Here is a 14,435-nt window from a genome sequence, read left to right as displayed (position 1 = left end):
AGGCAATATTCAGCTAGATATCGGTCTGACACAGAGAGGCAGCTTCCTAACACTTCCCACTCCTTGGATCAGCAGCGATGGATATGCAGACATCCGCTGCTGGCACAAGATGGGCAACATCCACCAGCGTACTGACACATACGTAAATGCACCACTTTGGCATGTGCACCAAGTCTTGGCAGTAGGCACACTGAGAGATGCAAATAGGCCCAATGTTATCCCGGTGAATTTCATGACTGAGTGGGGATTTGAACCCTGGTTTTCTTAGTCCAACATTCTTACCACTGCACCACACTGACTTCCATCAGATATCTAGGGAGACAGCCAGCACCCATGGGCATAGCTAGGATTTTTGTTAGTGGGGACAGGCTTTTGTTGGGGGGGGGGTCAGAACCGCAGATTTGTATTGATTTTGATTGATTTAGGGGGGCAGCTGCCCCCTGCCCACCCTGGCTATGCCCATGCTAGCACCCTAAGACACTTACAGAACAGAAACCCAGCTGTGTCCCCCTCAGCCTCTCTCTCAGTTGTGGCTTTCCTTTAATATACAAACCTAGTTTACACTTCCCTCTGGCTGTGGGTGGGATAAGAATGAGTCAACCGCCACTTAGCCTTCTTGGACCATCTTAGCTCCTGTGGAGGCACATCACCTGAACATTACTGGTTAACAAACCATGCTTAAACCAAAAACCACGAAGCCTAAGAAGTTTCCCTAGGTATTGCCTCAGGACAACCCACACTCAGACCCCTTGCAACAGAAATCTGATAGAAACTCCTCACAACAGTCTGCCTTTATTCCATGGAATTCAAGGCAATGTTTATGGTTCTCCAGGCAGTCTCTCATCCAGCCACATTGACCAGACTCAGAGCCATAGCTGTCAATGTTTCCCTTTTTTAAAAAGGGAAATTCCCTTATTCCGAATAGGATTTTCCCTTAAAAAAAAGGGGGGGGGGAGTTGACAGCTATGCTCAGAGCAGCTTAGCTTCGTTGTGCATGTTATAATTCACTTTTGAATATCTGAATCTACCGTAAAAGAAAAGCTGTTCTGCTTTAAAATAATAATTTTTAAAACCTCAGAATATTTCCCCTGCAGGTCACTTGCACTTGCTTCTTATTATTCAGCTAGTGCAGAACAGCATGTCACAACACTCAAAACTAGTTCCTGATGTTGGAAAAATGAACCTTTGTGCAGGACACGTTGCTAGGGCATCTCATAGAGGACAATCTCCAGGTGGAGGCAGGTGGCCAAGGCTAAGTGCAAATGTCAGTTCATTATTTATCCTTTGCTTGTTACATTTCATGCACAGGACCTTGCACCTCTGCTTTGAATAAGCATCAACTTCAGCCTTGAGGTCGTTTGACACTCACCATTTCCCCTGTGGCTAGCAGATAGCATCCTGGCATAGAGCTTTTGAAATTGCAATCCTACACACTCGCTTACCTGGGAGTAAGTCCTTGCCCCACTGAACTTAATGGGCCTTACTTTTCACTAACAATGTATAGGAGTACACTGAGAATTCCTCTAATTTTGCTCATTAGTAGCAACGTTCATGGGGGGAAAGAATGCAGAATGTTAGGTGCATGAGTACTATTGATGCTTTGGTAGTGAGTGTGAAACAATGGCTAAAGAAGGTTGTGGGGTAAACTATGTGAGTGAAGCTGGATTTGAGCTAGGGCCTCTTTCAGCTCCAGGATTAGGCCTTAGAATGTGCAAAGTAGTCATAATGAGTGCAGTTAAGCATGTGCAGAGTGCATTCTCAGCATCATTCAGTAGCAGCCACAAACAGCTACCACTCATATCTAGGAATAAAGATACCTGGGTGCTGCCACACAATACATCCTATGATTGTGCATCATTAGGCTACACACACACACACACACACACACACACACTCCCACCCAGCGGCGTAGCGTGAGTTGTCAGCACCCAGGGCAACGCAAGTAATTTGCGCCCCCTAACCCGGGGCAAGGCAAGTAATTTGCGCCCCCCCTAACCCCTAACCTGCGAGTTGCCGCTGGCGCTGCCGCCCAAACGACGCCGCTTGCCCGGAGGAGGAGGGGGGCAGAGAGGCGAGGAAAATGCAACGGCCCAGCAGCTGCAGCAGCACCGGCGGAGGCGGGGCTGTGAGGAGGGGCTGCCTGGCGCGTCCTCCGCGGCGAGCACTGAGAGCCGCTGCCTGCCGGGCGCCTTCAGCCCGGACGCGCGCACAGCTCGTCGGTTCCGCGAGACATGCAGCTCCGCTACAGCCTGCGCCCGAGGCTCTTCGGCGACTCCGGAGGCAGCGAGCGCCCCCCCGATGTTGCGCCCGGTGTGGCCGGCACCCCTGGCACCCCCCACGCTACGCCACTGCTCCCACCAGTGCTGGATTTACATATAAGCTAAGCAAGCTATAGCTTAGGGTCTCACGCTCTTGGGGGCCCCCCAAAAAATTAAAAAATAAATAAATCTGGATGTACATTTCCAAAATATATGATAAAAAACAAATAAAATAAAACCTACATACAGCAACAGTGTTTTGTGTTGTGTAAGCTCCTATGATGTAAGTAATGGGCCCTGTCTGCTAGCCTGCTCCCTAAAATATCACTGGTTTGCTCATGTCTATAGGGTGCCTATATATAGAAATATATATAGAGTCTCTCTCTCTCTCTCTCTCTCTCTCTCTCTCTCTCTCTCTCATAAAATGTTGTTGACAAAGGCCAGCTGGACATATAAAGGGACCCATTACCTTCAGTAGCTTAGGGCGTCATCAAACCTAAATCCAGCCTTGACTCCCACTCTCTTCTTTTAGACATTAAGCACTGGGAAGGGGATCCTCATGCTGTAGAGCAGGCATAGGCAAACTCAGCCTTCCAGATGTTTTGGGACTATAATTCCCATCATACCTCATCACTGGTCCTGCTAGCTAGGGATCATGGAAGTTGTAGGCCAGAAACATCTGGAGGGCCGAGTTTGCCTATGCCTGCTGTAGAGAGAACCAGATTGGTTATCCGAGTCCTGGGTCTTTTGTGCTGACCCTTCCCTTTTCAACAATTCAAACCCCCTGCTTACAGGGCAGTTGGGCACATTGCAAAGCACACTATACTACATATTGGGCCCAGAAAATACTGTTGGCACTCCATGGCTCAGAATATACCCTGAGAGGAGTCAGAGTTTGCTCCCCACCCCCCAAAACCACCCTCTGCCTAAATTCGTATCTGTACATGTAAATTAGCACATGCAAATGTTATGACTCAAGTCTATTGTTTAGCAACACCTTAAGAACCTCTGACAGCCGATATGTACCTGCAATAAAAATGACCCTTGCCACTAGTAGAAAAACAGGGTGGTAGTCAACACTAGTTAATGGGCACAACTAACATAAGCTCATTAATTTAAGTGGGTCACCCACAGCCCCAGATTGCCTGCCCACTGCAAGGCCACCTCAATTTATTACAAATCTGAGATAAAAGAAATACAGTCATACTTTGGAAGTCGAACAGAATCCATTCCGGAAATCTGTTTGACTTCCAAAACATTCGGAAACCAAGGCACGGCTTCTGATTGGCTGCAGGAAGCTCCATCGGACGTTTGGCTTCAAAAAATAGTTCGCAAACTGGAACAGTCACTTCTGGGTTTGTGGCGTTTGGCAGCCAAAACGTTTGAGAACTAAGCTGTTCGAAAACCAAGGTATGACTGTACCTTCTCAATAAGATTATTTGTGGTATCTGTATGTCTTTGTTCATGTATTTCCCCCCTCAATAAAATGTTGTTGTTTTTTAAATTACTCTCCCACTCCACAAATTTAGGACTCCATAGTGTGTTGCAGTCATGAGTCTCAAAAGAGCATGTGGTAGTTAATTCTGGACTCTGCAGCAGATAGTGTATAATATGCAGTGAAAAACTCACAAAAATATACAGTATTTCAGTTCTGGACAAACTCTTTCGGAAACTCATGCCCACATAAGAGGCCAGAAGAATAAAGCATCTTTCCATCAACCCAACATTCCTACCTTCATCAAATAAACAGTTTTAATTACTCCCCCAGCCAGATGCCAACCTTAGTACTGAAACAGCGACCCACAGTGGCGGGTTTTGGCAATTACAAGTTACTGCTGTCAAACATATTTAACTGTGTGAATGTAAAAAAAGAAAGTGAGATTGTTGAGACTGTCAGAATTCAGTGGAAAAATAATTGCTAGACAATTACTAGAAGAGGCATTTACAGGATTCACTGAGGAATGCTGACAAGCTTCCATTTCTGACATTTATACTGTGATTTACAAAAACTACTGGTTCCTTACTACAACTTCAATCCAGTTTTTAAAAATCTGTACAATAGGCATGCACCCCACTCAAAATGCACAGCACCCTCACAAATTAAATCATCACATCACAACTACCAAATATTGGATGACAGTTTGATTAATCTTTTTTTTTAAAAAAAATGAATGATCAATCAGTGCCATGTTTCTCCATTTCAGGAGTTCTTGGTTCAACCTACAATCAATATAGCACCTATTAGAGCATCATTTGCATTTCTGCTACATCCTGCCATGTTAAGGCTACCTTAAAGCTGTCTGTATGGCTTCAATATCAGCCAACTTACACACACACAATTTACAATCTAACCTAATTATGATTTCTGGATAACTTGAACACTTGCACACTATTTTGTGACATCTTGGATGGCCTAGTAAAGGTATTGCCTTATTGTTCATTTTGAAACTAAATAGTTAAACTTTCTTCCTCATCCGGAAGATAAGGAAAAGCATCACACATTTATTTCCTCTGCAACCTCTTTTGTAGTAAGATAGAACTGAGCTGTGTTGGGGGAGGGGCTCCTTCACTCTCTGTCTCTCTGTTGAACCTTGTATCCGAAAACTTGGAATTATATTTGAAATCCACACCCCACCTAAATTTAATCAGCTGAAATCCCCTAGAACTGAAGGGGTACAGTTAGGGTTACCCCAGAAAGCCCTAAAAACTGTTTGTGAATCCTTCCCCCCAGCCAGGCCTCGGAGTACGCATTTTAAAAACTGCATTCTCCTCTAAGACAAAAAGCATGAGCTAAGCAGTCCTATCTGTAACAAAAACGCTGTAACAACTCAGAGCTGAGAACAGTAAAGCTTTCGCTTCCCAGATCCAAGCTAACCTTGTCCTGGTACATTGACTTGCAACATACTTCCGGGAACAGAGCCAGAGAACGAAAAGCAACATTTCTATGTAAGAATCTGTGAAGGGGGAGAGGAAAAAAGGGGTTTGAAAAAAGGATAAAACCTGCTTGTAAAATGTTTTCGGTGCGGCCTGTCTTTTGTGAACTGAATCACACAGGTGCCTCTGCCCCCCCCCCACATGGCAGAATAAAACGCTCTTTCTCTGGATTAACCCCTTGGTGTCGTTTGGCTCCTTTTGTCTCTGCTCGGGTGCAACAATTATTCCGACCCATGGATTAATAAGGCTACAGAACCATATTTTCCAAACTTCAAGTCAAACACCTGGCTTCTGAGATTATATTAAACTGTTTAATTTTATCAATGGATATATTTTAAATTTTGCTTATATCCTTTAGAAGGCTGTTTTGAATTTTGAGGCAGAAAATCCTGCATTTTTAATCAACTTTAAAAAATAAACAAATCCCTAAATATTAGGCTGTAGCAATTTTTTTTTTGGGGGGGGGGAATCTCACAACTGATTTCCCTATGGGACTCAACAGCACTCCCTCCTATTAAAATTTGTTCCTATTAAAATTTGAATTGCGGATCGTATATAGTTTAGTTCTCTTTAAAACACATAACATTTGAGAATATAGACATATGTTTATATGTATATACTGCCCTTTTATCAAAAGATTCTCAAGACAAATCATCATCATCACGGCATAAAAATAAATAACAGCTAGGCACATATCTGACAAAATTTAAAATTCAGATTCTGAAGTCTTCTGATTTCCCAGTACTGTACCTACTTGCAGGCATGAAATCTAAGAATTTGAATGAGAAAGTATATATGTTTCTTGGTGGTTTTTAAAGCAAACCAATAAACAAAATCTGAACATAAACTTTGTTCGTTTTAGCAGTTCCAGGAACAGGAGAATCAAATAACGGAGAATTAATTCTCATCAGCCTCTGTTTTTATAGTTTCTATCCGGAACACAAGCCTATGCCATTGGCTGACAGTCAACAGGGCACCTTCTCACGGATTGGTCCTTAGTATTGACAGTGATGGATGGCCTTCTCAAGGATTGGCTAGCATCACAGCTGGGCTGCTCCTGCTGAAGGAGGACTTTATGATTAATTAAGCAGTTCAGTCCCTTGAGGAAACCAATAGCCTCATCAGTGGGTTCCCCTTCCTCCCTCTCCCCAGTTTCAAATGCTTGTTCACAAGACGAGGAAACATAAATGGTATTATATCAGTGGACTGAGTTCTCTAAAGAATATGGGGGGGCGCCCTCTTGCCCCCTTCTTGTCTCCTATATCTGTGCAAAGCAAATTAGCCTTCACCAGTTCTCATCCCCAGTGATCTCTTCCTATGGATTTCCCCCTATCGCTCAAAATCTCTTTTGTTTCCCAGTCATTGTTAAAATGCACACTCCAATCCTGAAAACCCAGAAAACTTCTGCAGAAACAGGTTTCTGCAGTCAGATCTGCTATTCTAGGTCTGCGCAAAGCAAGGGATAAGGTATTTCCCGCAGTCCACATGAAAGTGAAGGTTAGTTTAACACTGTAAGAAGTACTGATAACTGGGCCTGCTCAGAGCTTTTAACCCTAATTACCGAGACGTAGACATCAGTTGCATTGCGTGAAGGACTTTGAGCACTTCAGCATCTATATAAAAAATGGTGATCGTGATGATTGCTGATTAAGACAAGGTTTGTTCGTTTTTAGAGCATCAATGAAATCTTGAAAGGTGCTACTTGTGCTGTGTACATTCACTCCCCTTCTGCCTCCAGTAAAGAGGTTTGGCAGGTTTTTGTATTTCAAAAACCTAAACCTGATTGATCAAAAGGAACAGTAAGTGAAATGTGTCTCAAACCACTTTCAACTTCCTTTAAAACTATTGTCTAACTTCAACTTAAGATAATTTCTTTAACTTCCAATGGTGTGAGAAAGACATTTCTTCGTTCCCATTGTCACCTCTGATCAAACAGGTTCAGCACATTTTTGAAACAATAGGAAAACCTTCTCAGCAGATGGAAAAGTGAGGTGAGAGTTGCTAGCTTTTTTGGGTCTGCAGGCTCGACACCTCCCCACACAACTAAACACACAAAGCAACCTATTACTGTATTTTTTGCTCTATAAGACTCACTTTTTCCCTCCTAAAAAGTAAGGGGAAATGTGTGTGCATCTTCAAGGAGCGAATGCAGGCTGCACAGCTATCCCAGAAGCCAGAACAGCAAGAGGGATTGCTGCTTTCACTGCACAGTGATCCCTCTTGCTGTTCTGGCTTCTGAGATTCAAAATATTTTTTTTCTTGTTTTCTTCCTCCAAAAACTAGGTGCGTCTTGTGGTCTGGTGCGTCTTATAGAACGAAAAATACGGTATAGTGCTTACAATAGAATGCTTCTTTCAGACCTATTACAGCAGAGCAAGGGGACTCAGCAGTCACATGTGCCAAATCTGCAACCTACAGAACACAAACAATTTCCAGTTGCATCAAAAGAGCTGTGCTCTGCTTTCAGCTGGATTATGCATATAGGGCTGCCCCATCCCCCCCCCGACCTCCAGCTGTGTTCCTAGCCTTTCCCTTAACAGTAGACTGTCATACAGAAATTACACAAGGGGAGTTTTGACTGGCATGGGAGGTAAGAGGTGGGATATAGGTCTCCCTGCTAAATTTTAGGAGGAGTGCCGGGCCAGGGGCAAATTGACAGCCACATCTACAGCCACTTAATAGCACCTTCTTCTTCCATTTAAATCCACATATTCCAGAGCTGAGTCCTGGTTTAAATTCCAAGTTTAGTGTTTCCCCAATGGGTGGGCTGGGGGATAAAATGCAGCCGCAACTGCAGGAGTTTGATGGTTTTCACCAGGAGAGGGCGCTCGAAGACAGCTGCTTTTGGACTGAGCTTCCCTACCCCCAAAACACTTACAAAACACTCACAATGAAAAGGAGCTTCTTTCCCAATATTCTCTTTGGAACTTTAGTATCTGCAAAGAGGGTGGGGGATTTGGATTCAGATCATTACAGGAGCAAAGGGTTAAATCCACCACATTTCCAGTGTGGGATGGGGCTCTTTGTGGCTGCTATTTACTTTAAACAAAAAAGGCGGGGAAGCACTTTGCACAATTATGAAACATCTAGTTGAACATCTGCTGGAAAGTTCTCCTGTGCAATTCTGATAGAAATGAATGGGACCTGTGAAAGAGCCTAGTAACAGGCCCTGGCAGCCAAGGATGGTGATTGTGGGGGATTTGATTCTGTTTGCAGTTTAATGATAAGCTATCCAATTCACACTTCTTGAACCAATACACAGACCAAAACACAATTCTCCTTTGAAACTCAGACTTCTGCAGATGTTGCAATGGGGTTCTCCAGCCAAACAATGTGTACAAAATCCACATTTTAGAAGACAGTGAGCTTAAAAATACATATATTCCTGAAAGCAGCATGCAATTATGCATTATATTAGGGATAACTGCTTGCAAAACTCTGTGTATTGGCCCAAACTGCATACAAACATGTTTACATTAGGAGAAATTTGCACTGAAATGCTGATGAATTGTTCACGAGGATTTTTTTAAAAGTGCAGATTGCTGAGACAATGTAGAGAACTGAAGATTTGCACAATGAGAAACGGAGAGAACCCAAACTGACAGAGGTGCCCATACCTACTGCCAGCTTTGTCAAAACAAAAGGTGGAGAAAAAGGGACTTTTAAGAACAACATTTTTTAAAAAATGTAATCATACTGCAGCAGGACAATTAATAATAATGGGTCCTATTATAAACACATATTGCTGGGTATCTTGCAGTAGGATGAACTGGCCAGTGGGTGGTGGTAGATTTGGTCTTGCGCTTGTGCTTTTAACAGCAACTTGATCTCCAGAAACCAGCCAGTGAACATTTTCAATGAACGGAGATAAACAGTGTCATGCAATGGCAGTTGCTAAAGAGACCAGAGAAGGGGCTGCCTAAAATAAGTTGGCAACTGTGTTGTACAGTGATACCAAATATATATAGATATTCCCAAGACCCACGCAGATTCAAATATAAAAAATGTCATCTAGTAAACTACATGATTGTAGGGGGATGTGGTTGCGGCTGTTGTTTTTAAAAATTACCATCTCTTTGTTAAAAACTGGGGCAAGTTAAGAATGGTGGAGGATCTCACCAGGTGCCACTGTTGAAATGCCAAGTTCTGATTGCTCAGGCAAACTGTTCCTTTTCTGCAATGACTCAGCTTAGATGCTGTTATGCAAAGAAACCCCAACCAATTGTGTGTCAATGATAGGGGAACCTATCTGATGATGTCATCTAATCTTGGTTCTCCCATAGTTCTTCTGTCTCTTTTCAAACTGCATAATTTATCAATTTTAATATAATCATGTTTTAAAAATGTACCAGTAGTAGTCTTTCCCAGACATTTCCAGAACTACAAGAGCGAAATTAGTATGGGGTTAAAAACCAGCAAAATGTCTGGGTTTTTGCAAACAGAACCAGGAAGTGTGTGGCCCCCAAAAGCTCCACAACCTTTTTTGTCCGGATTTTTACTTCTTTAAATATGGCAACTCTAAACAGTAGCACAATCTCTGCAAGTGTAGTTTGCCTTAGCACTAGTCTTCAGCCTTTTTGATGAGGTTGATTTGCTCAGTGATGCATTAGGTGGGCGAGGACACTCACAGCTATTTCAGGACATGTCCACTGTCACCTTTTGGGTTGGCACCATTTTATCGGCATGGTTTTGTTTTTAGAGTGCATTGCAGCAACCCAGCCTTGACCACACAAACAACATGGGAAGGCTGTTGGCTTCATATCCTGAAGGGTCTTCTGAAAATGGCTGGTCAAACACAATAGAAACATGATTCTGGACAAGATACACCCTTTGTCAGATCCAGTAGGGCTTTTCTTATGTTTTCAAGTTTGTAGATAGAAATGAAATATGCTACACTTTCTGCCTGTTCGCTCACATGAGATTCCCAATGCATATGCTATTAAGTCCATTACAGTGGTACCTCGGGTTACATACGCTTCAGGTTACATACACGCTTCAGGTTACAGACTCTGCTAACCCAGAAATAGTGCTTCAGGTTAAGAACTTTGCTTCAGGGTGAGAACTGAAATCGTGCTCCGGCGGCGCAGCAGCAGCAGGAGGCCCTATTAGCTAAAGTGGTGCTTCAGGTTAAGAACAGTTTCAGGTTAAGTATGGACCTCCGGAACGAATTAAGTACTTAACCCAAGGTACCACTGTACTTACTGGAGGTGTTGTGCTGTTTTGGGACCCACAGTCTTGACTGGCTACTGATTTGGATGGCAGGTGCCGTCAGATGCTCTCTGAACAGAAAAGTGGTATACAGCAAATAAATAGTAAATTTGCAGAACTAGGCCAGTAGCATAACTTGGGGTGGGGGGAGAGACTTAACCTGGGTGGAAAATGGTAATCAAGAATAATGTAAGATACAGGAAGAACTTTCTGGTGGTAAGAGCTGTTTGATGGTGGAAGAAGCTACCTCAGAAGGTGCTGGACTCTCCTTCATTGGAAATTTTAAAACAAAGGTTAAATGACCATCTGTCAGTCATTCTTTAGCTGTGACTCCTGCACTGTAGGAGATTGTACTAGATGACCCTTGGATCCAATTCTGATTCTACACACAATTTTAAAATTAGCGGAGTGCTTTCATTTTCATCTGTAAGGATTCAACCTTTTTTTAAAAAACAAACAGTTATCAGTTTGCTCAGGGGTTTATTAAGAACAGCAGCAAGTTGGATGGATTGACTTGCTTCAGGTTTTCACTGCCTTGGTTCCCATGACCTAATATAGTAGAGAACATTCAGCTACTGAATTATGATGGTTAGGAGAGGAGAAAAATGGAAGGCTTGTGAGTTTGGCCAACTGTTGCTGCTTGGACAGTACAGGCGTCCCCGCACGAGACTAGAATGTCTGTACATGCAAAAGCTGTACAAATATTAAAAAACAATAAATGGTAAATTGTAGAACTTTGAGGCATGCTAGGTCAACTCGTCTTGCAGCAACCATTTTTTCTGCACCACTGTATATTTCTAGGGCTGTACTGGGTCTTGTACCCCTCTAGAAACTAGAGTGGAAAAATGTGCTTAATTAACAGAGTATGGGGGAAAGCTTCTGTCATTGCTATCTGGAAGATCCTTATGTGGGATGCACAAAGGCCTTCTCTAAGCAGGGACTTCAAATGAGGCATCTGTCAGCAATGCTTAAGAGACTTCCCATATAAAAAGCATGCGAAGAACAAAGCCAGTAGAGGAGCAGGGGCCAGAAACCCGAGGGCAATCTCTGCATTGCTGAACCTTTCTGCTGCCAGCACTGTAACCCAATATGTGCGTCTCATCCTTGCATCTTATCCTGTTGTGCCCTGAGAGCAAGTCCTTCACTCTTTCCTCGACCTCTGTCTGACAAGCTGACAAAGACAGAGCTACAGTCAATGGACTCTGGAAAGGCTGTACAAAAGGCCCATCAGGTCCGTGGGAGACCAAAGGGGGCTTTGGTGCGGCTACTCCTTCTGTCATGGATAGGGACATCATGTTGACAGGCCCCTTAAAACATAATATAGCAGCTTCCTGTGCCCGGCCTGGCTTCATTCTATATGCCACCTTGGGGTAACAGAATGTGTTCTCAGAGAAGGGTATCTTAGGACCTGAGAATAACAATGAAGTGAAAGCCTTTTACTGTATTCAGGAATCTGATTAATTTCATACCCTCGAACATTTCTCCAATGAAAATAGGCACATCCTATTCCATTATTCTTATTCTTATTAGTGCTATTTTTCGAGAAAAAGAGGTATCAGAACTTACCATGAATGCCTCCCTTGTTCTCTTATAATGGCAATGGCACCCACCTGAGAGATGCCGGAACGGAGTTCTAGTGAGTTCCAGCTGAAAAAAGGCATTATTATTATTATTATTATTATTATTATTACTCATACCCCACCCACCTGACTGGGTTACCCCAGCCACTCTGGGCAACTTCCAACATATATAAAAACATAAGAAAGCATTAAACATTAAACAACTTCCCTATAAAGGGCTGCCTTCAGATGTCTTCTAAAAGTTGTTTAGTTACTTGTCTCCTTGGCTCAAGGGTTGCATAACTCCATACCCTCCAGCATTTCTCCAATGAAAATAGGTACGTCCTAAGGAAAGGCGGGACATTAAGGGATCAAATCAGAAACTGGGACAGCTTCTGTAAATCCGGGACTATCCCTGGAAAATAGGGATACATGGAGGGTCTGTAATTTCCAGCAGCAGTTAATAAGCAATACCAGGATGGAAGGATGTTTCTTCCAAGTTGTCTAGAACTCAGGCATCGCTTGTAGTAATTCTGCAGTGTTTTTCTCCATTTATCTGAGGCAGGCCGTATCAGAGGTCCAGAGCGGACTAGGCCACTTTAGAGCCCCTAGCCATGATAAAAAAGAAAACATGGCTACATACAAAAACAAAACAAGGCACCAGAAAAAGAGCCAGCTGTTTGTTTACATAAGCAGTTGATCTGTGAGGATGCGTTCATCATGGTCTAATCTTGTGTCTTCAGAATGAATATATTTTTATGAACATTAATGAACATTTTGGACACTTTAATATGATAAAATCTCTATCAGTCCCGTCCCCCCAAAAAGAGAATTATGTCTGCTACCAAACCACATCTCTTATTCGCTTAAATTTGCAGCTCTAAGCTGAGAGTGTGTGCTATGTTATGGTCTGATATGCATAGAAACAGTTCATATCCTCCAATATTTCTCTGACGAAAACAGAGACATCCTAGAGAAAAGCGGGACATTCTGGATCAAATCAGAAACTGGGATGACTTCTGTAAATCTGGGGCTGTTCCTGGAAAATAGGAACACTTGGAGGGTCTGATAGTTGCAAAACTTATTAAATGCCCAAAGTGCCTATATTTGTGAGCCCGTTTGAGCTTGAGGTCCAGGCCAAATGGCCCTCCAGTCCTGGCCTCCCCCCCAAGTGGCCCTGAGTTGAGGGCCAAATTACATTTATGCTGAACCTCCATGGTAGGGGATGGCCATGTACCCTATTTAACACAGCACAGCCCTCTATTTCAAGAGAACTCTTCCCCATTTCCATGAGTCCTCTGGTTGAAGGTATATCTGATCTAAGAACTAGGAATGGAGAGCAAGGGCCTCAAAGTTGCCACTCAACAGAGTATAATTATAGCAATTATTTCTAAATTTGCATCAATACATGTGAATTGTATATGTGAATAAGTGCTGCTTTTGCCCTATTTCTTTTAGGGAGGGGAGGGGAGGGGAGTGTTGATGCATTAAGTGGCCACCCCTAAAGGCCATACCAACAGTAAACTGAGCACTGGACATTCTATGAAGTATTGATTTTAAAGCTAGGAAACAAAACCTCTGTGAAAAGAGGTAGTTTACCTTTGTATACCAGATGCTAAGGGCAAACAACATGAATAGACCATCATTTTTCTACCATGGCTATGAGCAACCAGAGGCACCCAGCTATCTTGTGTTGGAAACAGAAGGCAGAACTAGAGATCCTGACAGATCTAGCAGAACAATTTTCATGTACTTTGATTCTGTTGCATCAAAACTGGACGAAACGAGAAGTTAAAGCGGAGCTAAATGCATGGGCTTTATCTTCTACAGTTTGCTTCCTGCCCTTTTCCCCTGCAAATGGAAACTCAAGAGAGGCCCTTAGCAATGTCTCCTAATGAATGCTTGCTCTACGTATATGCATTCTGATCATGGGGGCATGAGGGAGGCAGAGATGTTGGTGTGCGGCTCTCCGGAGGGGATGAACAGGGGGGATTTGATTATAGCCCAGACCGTATGGCGAGGGCTGCTGAGATGGAGATAATCACTGAGCCAGCGAGACGAGGCACAACGCTGACAACAGGCGGTCTCAGTAGTCGCTATGGCAACCGAGGCCTACTGGGCCACTCCAGCCTCAGCCTGGCTCTGTTTCTGCAGCCTAACATCTGCTTTCTCAAGGGCTGCTGGGAGTTGGCGGGGATGGCAGCGAGGGGAAAAACGGGCAAGCATTTCACTTTCGGAAAGGGGGGAGGGAGAGGAAATCCAGAGGAGAAACAAATTAGGACAAGCATCCAATAAAAGGAAGGGAAATGTATTTATTAACACTAGGGAGAGGTTGTTCCACCAGCTGCTTTGATTGATGGGCCGGACTCCATGTTGTCAGATTCCCCCTCCCCCCACTTTTTGTTTTTTGTCTGGTGGGGGGTTGGGGTTGGGGGGGGGAGAGAGGAAAGAGAAAGTGTAGCAAAGCACTGGGTCT

The 14,435-nt window shown here is 43.4% G+C and overlaps 1 long non-coding RNA gene across 1 annotated transcript; it reads right to left on the bottom strand.

Annotated features, from left to right (window-relative positions):
* Positions 1–4,640: 4,640 nt before the first annotated feature.
* On the bottom strand, positions 4,641–14,156 carry LOC309517867. The gene is made up of 4 exons (XR_014213305.1): positions 13,559–14,156; positions 11,967–12,047; positions 10,395–10,469; positions 4,641–4,848 (listed from the first exon to the last, which is right to left on the bottom strand). It is a non-coding gene; the product is annotated as an uncharacterized lncRNA (long non-coding RNA).
* Between the last annotated feature and the right edge of the window lie 279 nt (positions 14,157–14,435).

This window comes from Podarcis vaucheri (genome assembly GCF_965113315.1).
Source record: "Podarcis vaucheri genome assembly, chromosome: 13".
Classification (NCBI taxonomy): Eukaryota; Metazoa; Chordata; class Lepidosauria; order Squamata; family Lacertidae; genus Podarcis; species Podarcis vaucheri.
Note: the sequence above shows the minus strand (reverse complement) of the source record. Positions and strands in the feature narration are given on the sequence as shown.